The following is a 16858-nucleotide window of genomic DNA, read 5'->3' on the forward strand; positions in this document are numbered from 1 at the left end:
AAATAAAACCTTTTCCCTTTCAGTTTTCAAGAACCGATTTTATTTCACGTGCAAAATGCAAGCGATGACATTTGTTTTAATATATATATATATATATATATATATATATATATATATATATATATATATATATATATATATATATATATATATATATATATATATATATATATATATATATATATATATATATATATATATATACTTACTACTGCACTCCTGATAGATATGGGTGTCAGTCTTATACGAAACTGTGTGTATATATCCATAGAAACTCTAGCAAGGAAATGATGCTTAAAATTGGATAATTATCGCATGCATTCAATAGTTTAATGACAGGATGACGCCATCAAAGGAAACGCTGTGAATATCTGTCTTTCCGTTTATAAATCGATCATTTTATAGATTTACCTTTATTTATAGAACCGATTTGATGCAGTATTTAAGACTGACTTAAACACAAATATAAACTCTAGAGATATTGAACGACACGGTAACGTTACGAATTGTTAACGTTTATTTACTAATTTCTCGGTACACCCCATCAACATGGTAATTTTCTTTGTTACTTATTACTAGTATTTTAATTATTGGCTATTCCAAGATGATGATCCAGAACTTCGCAGGAACAAAATTATGATTTTACCGCCCCTAGACTCTGCGAGAGTTGCCCCCCCGCGCAAAAATAATAAACAAGCAACCCCTCCCAGAAAAAAAAAATCACACAATGCAACACCAAACGAGACAAAAAAAAATAATAAAACATAGCCTTAAAACCAGAGCCTTTAAAAACATTTACGCCTTTAAAATGTCATATCTTCAGTTTTAAAACCAATCAGTACTCAGTAGGAATGTTTCACCAAGCAACAATCACTTAATGCGTAAGTAAAAAATGCAAGTTGCAAGTACAATAAAAACCACTTTTACTGACTGTAGTTTCGTTACATTACTGTGGAAATAATCAAGCTTATCTGAGCATGCAAGGCCTTATTGTGAGGAACGTTTCCACGTTAAATCAATCTTTATCAGTCCATCTTCGCATGTTTCCCCATCCCGTATCATAATCACTGGCTGAGTCCTGACTTTAACATATTTTGTTCCTCGTAGACGACGAACTTCTCCCAAGCGTTTGACGAAAATTCCGAAAATTCTCCCAATATTTATTTAATATTTTGTAGTATTTTACGTATTGCGATGAATCGCTCACGGAGATTAAAGCTGATTCAAGTCGATTCAGCTGATTTCGGAGGCCCGTAGATTCACTGAGAGTGATTGTTTTTTCTGTTGCGTTTTTTGCCGTTGCTGTCAAGGCTTTAATGACACCATCACAGTTTTCGTTAAAATTAGTGATGTGATGTGATGTGATGTGATTTTGATTTTTAACGTAGCTTTAACATTTTTTCAGTCATATCGCTACGATGTCTGCAATGTGGCAGTTTATAGTGATGTCTAGCACTGGGGCATCATGCCGCAGACATGTAGCATGATGTCCCACCCAGTCACATTATCCTGACACCAAGCCAACCAGTCCTAACACTAACCTCTTAATGCTGAACGCCAAGCGAGGCAGCTGTTAGTACCATTTTTGTAAGTCTCTGGTATGACTCGGCCGGGGATCGAACCCACGACCTCCCTCATTCGAGGCGGACGCTCTAACCACTGTGCCACCGGAGCGGTGTTAAAATTAGTGCATGCCTTCACACACGCAAACCACTGGGTCTCAGAGGGATTTTAAAAAAAAATCTTTACTGCATGGATTCTACATTTTAGTAAGAACTCCAGTCGGTGATTTGACACAGCTAGAAAAGATACGGAGATGCTGGATAGTTCCGAAAAATGAACATGCTTTAAGACATCATTCTTCAGCTCATCCTCCAACCGAGTTTGACCAGTGGGCACAGTAGGGCGAAGAGAGAGAATGAGGATTCGAAGTTCAACAAGTAGGAACAGCAGGGCATATATACAGCCTGAAGATTCAAAATTCAACAAGTTGACAGAGCACCGCACATTGACAGCACGAGGATTCAAAATGCAACGAGTGGACAGAGCACGGCACATAGATGGCACGAGGATTCAAAATGCAACGAGTGGACAAAACAGGACACATCAACAGCACGAGGTTTCAAAATGCAACGAGTGCACAGAGCGGGGAACATATATAGCATGAGGATTCTATTGTTAATCCTTGCTTGCAAGCTGCTGCAGGCACCTGACACGCTGATCGCTTTGTTGTAGGACATACTCAAGGAATTTTGCGATGTCAATGCCGTGGTAATCAAAGGTAGCAACTACAGTTTCGTCTATTTCCAGAGATTTGTGCCGGATGCTAGTCTTTTTAAGCCAGTTCTTTATCTAATATTCACGGTCTTCTCTGTTGTCTCCCATTTTCTATTATATTAGTTCAGTGCGTGTGATAGACGACAAGAAAGAAGCATGTCACTGCTTGATTTCACGAAGACAGCATTTAAAGATTTTCGTGGGAGGAGAGAATAATTGCAAAATTTAGCTAGAGATTGTTTTTCTTTTGCTTTCTTTATTTACAAAATAAATATAATATTTTTAAACAAAACTCAGATTTTCTAACTTTAATATGTCACTGCCACTCTCGAGGTAGCATCGAAATCGTATTCTGAAAACATTAACTGCAATATAGTTTTGAGATCCGTATTATGTTCGCTATGTTATAATATTTTTTTCCACATTTAAACTCACAGCTAACTATATAATAGCCTGGTTTAGATTTAGGACAAGTCGCTCTTGCAACGTGTGATTAGCATAAGAGTACGAAACGTAGATTACCTTCTGTATTTTTTATATGATACATTTTGACTTGAGGAAAGATGAAATAACCGCATGTCCATTGCTTTTCAAATTAATTGGTGAATCGGGAAGCAGTGTCAAAGTATATCCTACAAAAATTAAATAAGGTTACAAAAGTCACATTTTTAGGTCAATAACGATTCTTCCATACAGCATTATGACCATTAAGACACCCAGTCTTCACTTAAGCTTCTACATTTTTTTGGGAAAAATTATCAACTTTGTTCTAATATTCCTTTCACGTTTTCGACATTTGTTCAAGTTATAGGCCGAATCACTTGGGTGGCATTATCTTTAGCGATCGTACAGAAACAATAAATACTATGTATAAAAGAAAGATGAATATAATCATCTGGACCAACTTATTTAAAATAGTAAATTATTTGTTGATAGAATCAACAGGCACAAACCCCCAAGTTTCAGAATTGTAGTGGAAATCGCCGAATAATGCAACCATGCTTCTACGTAAGCTTCAAAGAAACAAAAAAACTGACCAAAGTGTAAATACAAAAAATACACTTACCCTTACACTAGAAGATCATCAAGTCCTGATGACCCAACCAATCTCTGAATATTCCAAACTCTGAATATTCTAAAATCACAAGGTGAACCGTCATATGATTCAATAGATCATAAAAGATTGCATCTACAATAAACCAACTAATTCCGATAGTTTAATAATGGTTACCATGGCAAACAGTAGTTCTCTTGATTAAACTAGTTTCACTGGAATCGTAGGCTGGGAATTGATAGGTAATCAATACTTCTAGTGAATCAGTGCTGCTTCACTCCATCAAAGTCTGCAGTGATCAAACAATGCAGAGTCTGTGAATATTCTATTTTGCTATTGTTAATACAACTAAAATTGATTCAGTCTGATTTAATTTATCAAATAATTTCATTCATTTGGGATATTTGTTAACTGTTTGGTGTTTCTGTTTTATTATTTTGAATTTGTGCAATAACGTAATTGCTGCTTAAGTCAGTTCTCATTGAACATTTCTATAGTGCATTAGTCTAACTTGTTCATTTGGAATCCATTCAATGATATGCACATCACACACACACACACACACACACACACACACACACACACACACACATTTTGTCCATACGGCAAGGTTGTTAAATATTTTTAAAAACAAATGAAATAGAATGCTATTTAACTAAACCAACATCAATGCTGTCATTGTGAACAAAAAGCCCAGGAAAGGTTTCGATGCCGGTTAAACATATTTTCTGATTCATATATTCCGCATATGCTATGCACGTTTCTCTCTCTCTCTCTCTCTCTCTCTCTCCACGATGGACCATACAAGCGCAAAGCATTCTATGCAGTACATTCATTCACAGGGTTGTTATCTCTCATGTATTGTTTATTTCCTTCGAAATGTCACTAATGAGCTATTTTGAATGTTAGAGATGTAATAATCAACTTTCATCATTATCATCAACGTGCAAAAATAATAGGATTAGGAAATGAGCGCAAAATATTCATATCTATTCAAATTTAATTTAGTTTCGGGTACTTCTCCAACCTCGCTCCTCTATTCCGCCTGATGTCACCCACTCCTACAAAAAAAATAATAATAAATAAATAAAAATTTACGAGTTAAAAAAGCATGCAAAAAGTACTCCTCAAATCAGACATAGAAGGACGATACATTTTTCTTAATTGTCGAAGGTACTATGTAAATATAGTGAAATTTGACAGAAGTACACACATTCATCTTACCTCAGCCTATTACATAACTAAACAATTTGTCCAAGATTCCTGGTATAAATTGTAGGGAAGAACAGGAACCAGTCGAGAACTGGGTGAAGATAAAATAGAGCATAAGTGGGTATGGCTAGCCATGATTGGTTGATAATGCAAGTAAGATTTTGGTAAAATGAACTTTTTAAGCGCTTATCCTAGTTGTAACTGAAGAAAACATGGACGTTTCATATATGGAATTTCAGTCCTTTTACTGACTTGAGCTTCGAAAACTCATTACTGAAATTAGCACCTGACTCTTTGGTGCAGAATTTGAAAGCACTCGTTTCAAACATATGTAGATCCTGAAAATGCTGTGGCTCATACAGCTTTTTCTACATAAAAGCTGTCATCAAGGATGTGTCTGTACTGATAAATATAGGTTTGATCAGGATAATTCATAAATTTAACTTAATGATTGTTTTTAATGTCATTGTGTTTGCATAGGATTGCATTGCGACTGTATAAGTACCACGAGTCCTTCATCTCCCATTTATCTTCTCGCAACCTATTACATATGTACGCAAGCTGTTCATCGCCCATTCATCTTCGCCCAACCTATTACATACATTTAGAACCATAACCCTCTAAAAAAATATAAAAAAGACTTGCATCTAGTTGAAAATATAATGAAAGCATTGAAATGGTGCCTTTGATGTCAAAGTGGCAATGATCTGCTTATGACAGGTTTAATTCGTTTATATTTAGGATCAGTGTCTCCCAGATGGTAATTTTTAAACGAAGTAGCTGCATCATAGTGATGTGTCACCTTGAAGGCAGGCTCGTATGTTGAACTAGTTTCTGCTAAATGTTTAACAAATCGTATCATAGCGCAAGGGGCTAGCTGCAAAGCATTTCATGACATCCTAAATTAAGTATTTTTTATTCTGCTTTTCCAGTGGCTGTACGACTCAACAGTTTTCAAAAGTTCCGCATTTGAAGGATGAGATGACAAACCCGAAATGAACTTCGTGATTAAACTATTTTCGTCCATTTCCTAATTTTAGAATGTATTGACTACCACAATATACTGCACTCCTAGACGTAAACGAGTAATATTCCTGTTTGGATTTAGGGATAATACATTATTTGTCGCACAAAATGTCTTTCCCAACGGACAACTCGTAATTAATTTTCTGAACAGTCCTGATGACAAGAATAAAATGAAGCAAAATCTACTTATTTTTTCGATCTGACTTTCCTGTGATCCTTGATTAGCGTACGGCTTAGGGAGCAGTCATTGCTACTGCGTTGTAATTAGTTCCTGGATTCTAAATAATGGCAATACAAAAGAGAACCTAGTTTTCTAGAGACACAATCATGCAATAATTTGACATCTGACCTCTTGATAATATGCTCTTTTCTTACGACCAAATGCTTCTACATCTTCTTACCTATATAAATATAAAATAATTGAGAAATAGTATACAGCAAATGATACAACCCCACTATTCCTAGATGTTGTCTGAACCTAAAATCAGTTGTAAAGCTTTGCACTACTATAAATAGAGTATACATATATATATATATATATATATATATATATATATATATATATATATATATATATATATATATATATATATATATATATATATATATATATATATATATATAAAGAGAGAGAGAGAGAGAGAGAGAGAGAAAATTATAAATATACAATTCATTGATCTTTTAATAATTATAAATATACACCAGACAGAACGGAACGTGCTATCCCTGCATTTCTATTGAAGAATGCTTGATATTAGTAGGCAGAATTAATATTTTAGTACAAATAATACTATCATACAGGTTAGAGAATTTTTAATTCGTACTCTACGGAGATTCGAACCCAGGTCGGCGGATAAATGGTACCCATCGCCTTGCCTGCACACACGAGCCCATATTCTCTCACGATTAAGCACACATCACCAAAAAGATAATGTTACTCAATCGGTGTTAATATGCACTCGCATGACGACCCAGTAATTAATTCTCATCTATCTACACAGTCATTCCAGATTCCTAAGATTACCATGGTAAGTACTTGAAGTAAAACAAAGAAGAAAACAAAAATGAACCCTAAGGATTATTTTAATGAAAATAACAATTTATATTCGATATTGACTTCATTACCATGTTAATGATGCCTGACTAGTGCGTAATCATTGAAGCATGTGTTTATTCGCTTCTGTCAATCGATTAATCTTCAAAAGGTGATTCGACCATGTTCAAAGGAATCTACACTTGATAATTTCTTACATATTACTTTCATCTGTGTACATTGTTTTATGTAAAATCAAGTGCAATAGTCATACGTTACCCTACACCAAGATTATGTTATCTCTTTTAGAACTAATTTGGAACGGTAACTTGAAAATAACATTCCGATTATGTGATGTAACTTCTAAAAAATATATGTATTTGTATGAAATGACCTTTCACCTTTGCAAGTGACCTTTCCAGAATCATCAGAGTCATGCATGTTAGCTATGGCATCCTACGCAAATACTGGATTAAAAAACATTGTCTTTTAGGAGTCGCAGTGGCTTAGTGGTTAGCGGGTCGGAATCATGACCGAAAAGGTGCCGATGGATCATTTATCATGGTGTATCCTTGGACATGGCATTTTACTCCAGTTCCCTCGCTACAAAATAACCCTCTAAGTGGTCACGTGCCATTAAGCACCAGAAGAAACCATTGTCGTTTGCAATTTAATTTTATGAGTATCAAGCAAATTTGGTAACTGAGCTTTTCTTAGCATGGGATATCCTTTTTTCAGGTTATGTGAAATATATAACATACCTTAAGCTCAAGTTGCAAACACTTAAACAGTCAGAACACATTTTAAATAGAATAAAGTTAGAAACACAGAACATTTAGATTTGTGTTCATTTGCAATTAGTTGTCTCTACCTACCCACCAAATATCCATGACGCAGGCGCAACTTATAAATCATCGCTTCACTTAATTTGGCGGTTTTCAGCCTAAGCTAGAGGTTCTTGTTCAAACTATTGTGCCGATCAGTCTAACTTGGCACCGACTTGGCACCGACTTGGCACTGACATACATTTATGGGATTGAGAATATTGGGGCCAGATCAGTCTAACTTGGCACAGACTTGGCAATAAAGTGGCAGTGGCTTGACACTTATGCGATTGAGAATATTGGGTCCAGATCAATCTAACTTGGCACTGGTATATATTGGGGCGATCCTCTCATATTGTAGGTTATAATATGAATTACATAATGCAATGTGCATTTAAATTATTTAATAAAATATTGTTATTCTCTCTACGTACATTTGGGCAGATACATTATGTCCGTTCCAAAACAAAACATTAGTAGACAGATACCTTGCCTTCATAACTCCGTTACGAACTTAATGAAGAATGCAGGGTCCAAGACTACAAATTTATGTATTCAGAGAGAACGAGATATTGATAGCCTAAAAAGTTTATATTGTCCTTGTCATGATTGTCATTTTTACTGAACTTTTATATACATTCATTCAGTTACATACTCCCCATGAACATGATTTTAATTGAGTACCGGAAGTTTAAAGAACTGTCGCCGAAAGAGATAAAGAAATGTTTTCTAGAGTAGAATATTTTCTTAGTGAAAGACACAATGGGTGTCCTTGGACGAGGCAAGTATACTCTAATCTGAATGCACTCAAGCCTTGGCGAGATTTTCAAACAGATTATTCAAAGGACGACCCAAGTATACTCTAATCTGAATGCACTCGAGCCTTTTCGCCATTGATCGGAAAATACTTCGAAAGTATTTCCGAGACGGATTATGTCAAAAACCTCAGTATGTGTGTGGTTGCTTGATGTCGTACCAACCCATCCTATTAGGCCTAATGTATAAAACACCAAAGTTAAAATATAGCTGCTTGAGTAGACATACCTTTCAGATATGAAATATTTTACTGGAATTCTTAACCGCGAATATAGGATGAGATGCAAGGAATAAAAACGAAGAGAAAATTGATTATTAATTGCAGAGCACCAGTCTTTGCTATGGATTGATAGTTGCGCAATACACGTGTGAGACTCTGTTTTTAACCTTTAAGTCTGTTCATGATAAGTTTAATTTTTTTCGGCCGATTGTTTCACATTTAATGGAGGGCCGAGTCGACTGACAGAAAACAGAAGCTAACGCTACCTGCTACAGAATCAGATGTTAAGGAACACTGTCTTATATTGTTTTTATACATGAAATTCTGGCTTTTATCGATCGACATTGTGTAAAGGAAATTAAATTGCAGTATGAAGGCGTAAATATATGCTCTTATTCTTAAAAACTTTAATTGAGTGCATGACTACAGTACATGATATCTATATAACCATAATTTGTTTCTAATATCATTAATTATGCTTAATGCAAAGAACTGTCAGTGTTAAGCCACAATACAGTCACATTAGGCAATATTTCTTTGATGTCCATTGTATGGACTGCAGATATATTCAGCAGGGTATCATACGTATGCATTTTTTTAAGTTTATGTTATTTATTCAATATCTTATTTTTGTTAGGTATCACATCACACAATATTTTTTTTTAAACCATTGTTTAACATACTTATTCAAGCCAGCTTAGCAGAGGCTTGGCAGTGATTCTCATATACTAGAATCGAAAACCATATTGTTTGTTTAGACACACTGTGAACTTAGCTGACACTGACTGAAGTGTAACTGTTATGATGAAGAAATCTATGTGTATTTTTAAGCTGATCAGATCCATACTTTACCTCCAATGCTTCTAAATAATGGGTTTAGTTTTTGTTCACAAAGTACATTGAAATTTTAGCTTTTTGAAAGAGGAAGTGATGTTTTGTATAAATATTTGCATATAAAACTGTGTTGCTGTCCAGGGCCATAATATAGATAATAAAATTATCATCGGAAGGGAAGAAACGAAATTGTCCTAATTGCCAACGTTAGTAGACACTGAATATCGAGTAATATATGGAATAGGCTTTCACAAATACATGAAATCACCAGACATTTTCACCTAAACACCTCAAAGTAAACCATAAAAGCTTTTCTTCCCTGTTTTAAAACTGGTGGAATAATAATAATAATAATAATAATAATAATAATAATCTGCAATGTGCGTTGCTTGTTATATGTCGTTTACCTTCTCCCATTCACTAATTATATATACCTCACAACCATTTCTTCTACAGTCATGCCAATTAAATGGAAACTGCTTGTTAAAACATTGGAAGACAATTGGAATATGATATTGACAGGGTAGGTGGCAAATAATGTTTTAGCTGGAGTTTTAGTTGTTAATGGTAGTTATTAAAGTATACGTAGTATTGAAAATTTAATTAACATGTACTACTGATATAATACTATGTATGGGTTTTAGTTATATCATTATGCTAAAAACAAATGTATGTAAATAAATTTTGCGTTTCTCATGTCATGTAAAGCTGTTTCATAAAGATACACTTTGTCAACCAATCAAAGATTTTTCTTCAGTTTTTTATATTGCGGGAAATATTTTCATTAATATCATTGACAGTAATATTGTGTAAGTTCTTGAAAGAACAGTGACTTTTATCACAATGCATCTTTGAAAACGTTGCGGATTATGTCATCCTGTATATTTGTCAGTTTGTCCCTCCATTAGTAATGTAACATATCTCTTACCTACACCATTACCAACGCAGACTTGAAACTTTTGAATATGTATATAGTCGTTTCAGAATTAAAAGTATGACTTTTGATATGGGACGAGTGTATCAGATGGTTATTTTGTAAAAAATCTCTAAATATTTGAAGTATCGTAGGTTTAACCCTAAAAGTTGGTTTGTATCATTTTCAACGCCAGGGCTATGATATATGCATTGGCATTTTGGGTCACTTTCTCTGGTCTTGCCCAGTGATGGTCACTGTGGGTATGCTTCCCCTGCAGCACAAGTTGGAAACTGTTGAGATCCCCAGTCAATCGCCGTAGGTGGGTCTGAAGGACATGAGACAGAACTAGGCTATCCGGTATATCCAATACAGACCGTGAGTCACAGCTTTACGTTGTGGATTTGCCCCTGAGTCATATCTTGGAAACAGTTAAGTTGCACACTTGCTCTTGGGTGACCACTTGGAACCCCCCCCCCTCTCTCTCTCTCTCTCTCTCTCTCTCTCTCTCTCTCTCTATATATATATATATATATATATATATATATATATATATATATATATATATATATATATATATATATATATATATATATATAAACGCTAACTGGATAGGAAAAGAGAAAATTGCAATTACAGTACTGAATGATTTCTCACTGGGGCAATCCATAGCCCTAGCTGTATAAATTTGTGATATGCAATGTCATGTAATTAACCTAATTCTAGAGTTTCGTTCCTGTATTTAACGTTCGATTAAACTGAATTTTAATTCGTACTCTACGGAGATTCGAACCCAAGTCCGCGGGTAAACGGCACCAATAGCCTTGCCTGCACACACGAGCCCATATTCCCTCACTACTAAGCACGCATGACCTAAAAATGATATTACTCAGTCGGTGTTATATGCACACGTGTGTAGCAGACACACTCGCACTCGTTCGAATCTCCGTAGAGTACGAATTAAAAATTCTCTAACCAGTACTAACATCAAGCATTCTTCTATAGGAATCCAGGGATAGCACTTTCCGTTCTGTTTGGTGTATATTTATAATTCTCTTTAACTAATTATTTGCACCTTGATTTCTTTCATAGGGATCCGGAATAACTGTGTAGATACACGAGAATTAATTACTAGGTCGTCATGCGAGTGTGCCTGATATACACGAATGCATATAACACCGATTGAGTAACATGATTTTCTGGTGATGTGTGCATGGTCGTGAGGAAATATGGGTTCGTGTATGCAGGCAAGGCGATGGGTGCCGTTTACCCGCCGACCTGGGTTCGAATCTCCGTAATCATCCTTTTTGGTAACTTTTAAATATGATAGTATCTATCAACTATTTCTGCAGGAAGATGGCCGATTGCTACTATTGCATGCAAATAACGACGTCTCGTGAACTTGTGCTTCTAACAATCTAGACCGCTGTTCATGTAGACAATAAACCAGATGATGCTGGTATACAACGTGACTGATGGTGCCTTTACTTGCTGACAAGAATTCAAATTATGCTGGTGTACAGCGTGAGTGAGGGTGCCATTTTTGTAGACAAGAATCCAAACGATGACGGTATACAGCATCACTGAGGTGCATTTTCATGTAGACATGAAACCAAACGTGACTTAATGTGCCATTTTGTGTATACAAGAAACCAAACAATGCTGGTATACAGCGTGACTGAAGGTGCCATTTCATGTATACAAGAAACCAAATGATGCTGGTATACAGCGTGACTGAGCGTGCCTTTCATGCAAACAAAAACCCAAATGATGCTGGTATACAGTGTGACTGAGTGTGCCTTTTCATGCACACAAGAAACCAAATGATACTGGTATACAGCGTGACTGAGTGTGCCTTTTCGTGCATACAGTCAACTAAATGATTCTGGTTTACAGTGTGACTGAGGGTGCCTTTTTGTGTAGACATGAAACTAAATGATGCTGGTATACAGTGTGACTGAGGGTGCCTTTTCGTGTAGACATTAAACTAAATGATGTTGGTATAATAGTGAGTGAGGATGCCTTCGTGTAGAAAAGGAACCAAATGATGCTGGTATACAGCATCAGTGACGGTGTCTTTTCCAAAATTTAACAAACAGTTCAATGCAGTGTGCAAAATTAAATCCATTGATTAGTGTTTAATTCATATTTCTTGAAACATTTCTGGTATATTTCTCCACACTGTTTTTCAGTAAAATACATTAAAAGTATTTTAAGTAAAACACTTTGCTTATTTCGTTTGCTTTTGTTTTAATTATCTTTAATAAAGATAAAATAATATTAATACTAAACATTTCAACAGATAATAATAATAATAATAATAATAATAATAATAATAACTAGTAATGATAAATGCCATATTTAATATTGAGGCCCTCTACAGATATTATGAACTTCTGTGTAAGGTTAAGTTGTTTGCATTTGCAACATGCACATTTGAGAGAATGTTGGCATATCTGTATGTTACTTTCATGTATTGTTGCTGAATTTTCTTTGGATATTGTATTATCTGAAATTGTTCATGATCTAAGAACACATCTACCCAAAATGACTTCTTCCATGTGCTGGAAAAAGTAGCCTAAAATAGTCCAAAGTAAAATTGTAACAGTTATTAAAATAGGTGAAAACGAATTTTTACTGACTAGACAATACCAGATTCTGAACGTGCAATGCATGAATTTCACAATATAATAAATGTAAAAGAAGTTATTAATTTACCTCTGAAGTCCAGGTAGTGAAAATGACCAAGCGGAGCTAGCATTATTTGTGAATATCTGAAGTAAGGCCGAGTTGAATACTCCATAATCCAATTTACACCCATCAGTCTTTCACAAAATAAAAGGGATTAAAAGTTCTTTTAACAATATCTAAGATATGCAACGTCTTTTATGAATAGCCAGTATAACCAACGAGGAATATTATTTTTCTTTAAAAAGCTAACCGTTCAAGATACGAAACTGTAGAGGATCACCATATGCATAAAATGGGAAAATTCAAAGATACAGAAAGTGTTGCACTGGCATCTATGCTACTGCAGCTTCACGTTAAATCACTAGAAACAAACTCTAATATAATAGTAGGGACTCCACCGTGAACCCTGCAATAAATTAGACTGCATTGTATATTTGAAGTTACCTAAAAAGATTTATCTATCGCTCCTGTCAGAAATAAGAGAAATATCTGCAAACAGAGATATCGAAACATGGTGCTTAAATATTACAGAGGATAATTCAGTATAACAAAACAAGTTTCGCTCTGTTTGGTGACGTAAACAGTTTTGACCTTTGACTATAGATCAGAGATATTTTGATTGTTCACCTTGTACACGGGTAATAACTGATTAATACTTTGTCCATAGTGATCTGGAGGTAGTAGGTGCACGTGGGTTTTTTGTGAGTTACTAGTAGTGAGAATGACCAAGCAGATTGTGACCGCATAGGATATTTAACATATTTCTTTCTTAAGAGTGATGTTATGTCTAACAGTGAAGTAAAGATAAACAGTCAAGTGCATTGTGCGTGTTGTCACAGGAATAAAATTAAAGTCATGATTTAAGCAACAGTGGAATAAGTCACCTTAACAATATCTGTATCTAACAGTGTTAATGGGGTGCAGAAACGTGACTTTTATGGAATGACATGGATAAGCCATCTTAATTTAACCGTATCTGGATCTAACAGTGTTAATGGGTTGCAGAAACCTGACCTTGTATAGAATAACATGGATAAGCCATCTTAATTTAATCGTATCTGGATCTAACAGTGTTAATGGGTTGCAGAAACGTGACATTTTTTGGAATGACATGGATAAGCCATTTTAATTTAACCGTATCTGGATCTTACAGTGTTAATGGGTTGCAGAAACCTGACCTTGTATAGAATGACATGGTTGAACCATCTTAATTTAACCGTATCTGGATCTAACATTGTTAATGGGTTGCAGAAACCTGACCTTGTATAGAATGACATGGATAAGCCATCTTAATTTAACCGTATCTGGATCTAACAGTGTTAATGGGTTGCAGTAACTTGACCTTTATGGAATGGCATGGATAAACCATTTTAATTTAACCGTATCAGGATCTTACAGTGTTAAGGAGTTGCAGACACTTAATCTTTCACGGAATGACAGTTAGTACATATATACTTCAGTTCTGACATTGTTCTCTTCTTTAAAGATTCGGAATATGGCTGGTAAAACGCAGTGTGGTGAGGAGATCCGCAATCTCTGCATTGGGAACACAGTTCTACAGATACTTTTTCTTGCAAACAAATAACGGAGTAGATTTCCAAATGAATTACTTTATTTAATATTTTATCATTTACTTGAGCAACATGTGGAATTTAAAACCTAAAGACTTAGGAAAACATCAATTGAGAAATTTGCCTGTATGGAAAGAAAGAACACTACCATTTAATTAGAAAATACACAAGCCCAGTCCTTTAACCGACTATTGATTTATCCAACAGAGCTTTTCTTTTTGATTTTTTTAGTTAGATTTTTTCACCCAAAATAATCATAAAAAATAAAGGTTCCATTGTATCAGGGTTAATATGGAAAGTCTGATCGTTTTCTGAACAATGAAATTTATAAAGAACTTAAAACATTTTTTTGTAGAATCTCATCTGGTCTTATAATGACAGTTTCAACAATTATGTCTTTAATTGAGTATGCGTGTTTGGCAATGTTTTTTTAATCTTATATATTCACTAAAAATACGCATGCTAGATGATATCAAAATGTCTTAAAGAGTCGTTAAAAAGATGTCAAAGAATTTGTTGTATTTCTCCCATATTGCAATAAGGCTTTTGGCATTGTACATGAGTAGGATTTATCTTTGTTAAATGCAACAAGGTAAGAATTTTAACATTGTACATAAGTAGGATTTATCTCTGTTTAATGCAACAATGTAAGGCTTTTGGCATTGTACATGACTAGGATTTATCTCTGTTAAACGCAACAAGGTAAGACTTTTGGCATTGTACATGACTAGGATTTATCTCTGTTAAATGCAACAATGTAAGGCTTTTTGACATTGTACATGACTAGGATTTATCTCTGTTAAATGCAACAAGGTATGGCTTTTGGCATTGTACATGAGTAGGATTTATCTCTGTTAACCTCTACAAGGTAAGGCTTTTCGCATTGTGCACGAAAATATCTAGCTCTTTTAAATGATCAGTTAAAGGGAAAAAAGAGAATACTAAAAAGGATATTGCCCCACTGCTAGCCGTTTCATAATAAATGAGTTAGGTCAAATTTCTACGCATGCATAGTGGTAAGTTTTGGACTCTGGCTGCTTCGTGACATAATATTTTATCGCAACTGAAAAACATAAAAATGCCGTAGTCCGCACCCCCCCCCCGCAATAAATAATAAAAACCCAAACAAAACAAAATTAACAAACCTACCAGTACATCAAATTCTCAATCATGTCGAGCATTACGGAGAAGTAAACATCGTGGAACTCCGAAGAAAAACTTGTTTTTTTAAATGTAATTTGTGACACATTAATCAGAATTGCTTCTAAAACTCTGAGACATAAGAGAGCGCAGCTAACTAAAGTAGGACATTCTCGTCTGCTTGAGAATAATGCGTACTGTGCATATATTTATGTCTGTACCATTGGGTATGGCTGAGTAGTGGTGTTGTTTATTAACCGAACATACATCATTGTCAAATACAGAGACATTTTATGGGTATTTTTATTTTCTTTCACAGCATCTCTAAATTGTATTAAGCATAAAAGAACAGAATATATATCATTCAGTAATGTGAGGCACAACACATAATGAAAACAAAGAACAAAATTAATTTTACAGAGCGCCGTATATCGTTTCTACATTTACATGTCGAAAGTAAGCGAATTTCTAAAACAAAATTATTCAGTAAAAAATAACTTTAAACTCGAGACATCACATTATTTTCTTTAGGCATTAGACTTTGTGATGTTTCGATTGAAAAAGTGAAAAGTAAAATTCAATTATATATGTTATGTTTTCAAGGAGCAATTACGGGAACACACACACACACACACACACACACAAATTAATAGTGACGATTGAAAGAGGCTTTAAGTAATAGATTACGTTTCTAAACCTGTTGTAAATTGCAGTGATACTTGGCATATTATTACTATGCCTCTTAATATATGTACTTAGTCGACGTTAGTTGGATCTTAGTGTAACTAATTTCGCTAACCTTAATTTAAAACAAACGACAAACAAATCCGATAGGTCACTTCAGACCTAACCTCAGTGTCAAGAAGAAATTATAAAAGTAAATTATAATTTACATGTAGATGGAGAAGATATTAGAATGGTCGGATAATGTACATGTTGACACAGATTACATGCATGATCATCACGATCCGTGTATACTGCATGCATTCTTAATTGTATGGTCAGTAGGAAAGAGAGGGCTGCATTCAAAGTTCTATAAGGATGACAGTCTCGAAAAAGAAAGTGTTGATCAGGCAGTGCTGCTAATTGAAAGAAAAAGTGTTGATCAGGCAGTTTTGATAATGGAAAGAGAAAGTGTTGGTTAGGCAGGGTTGATAATGGAAAGAGAAAGTCTTGGTCAGGCTGGATTGAGAATGGAAAGAGAAAGTGTTTGTCAGGCAGGTACAAAATTGAGAAACCTAAATGCA

At 34.8% G+C, this 16858-nt stretch overlaps 1 long non-coding RNA gene across 1 annotated transcript; it reads right to left on the reverse strand.

Annotated features, from left to right (window-relative positions):
- Positions 1–4200: 4200 nt before the first annotated feature.
- Positions 4201–15759, reverse strand: LOC149801345 (uncharacterized). Its single transcript, XR_016420457.1, has 3 exons — positions 15621–15759; positions 12928–13034; positions 4201–4392 (listed from the first exon to the last, which is right to left on the reverse strand). It is a non-coding gene; the product is annotated as an uncharacterized LOC149801345 (long non-coding RNA).
- Between the last annotated feature and the right edge of the window lie 1099 nt (positions 15760–16858).

This window comes from Sinohyriopsis cumingii, chromosome 4, assembly GCF_028554795.1.
Source record: "Sinohyriopsis cumingii isolate HCF-2022 chromosome 4, ASM2855479v2, whole genome shotgun sequence".
Taxonomy (NCBI): domain Eukaryota; kingdom Metazoa; phylum Mollusca; class Bivalvia; order Unionida; family Unionidae; genus Sinohyriopsis; species Sinohyriopsis cumingii.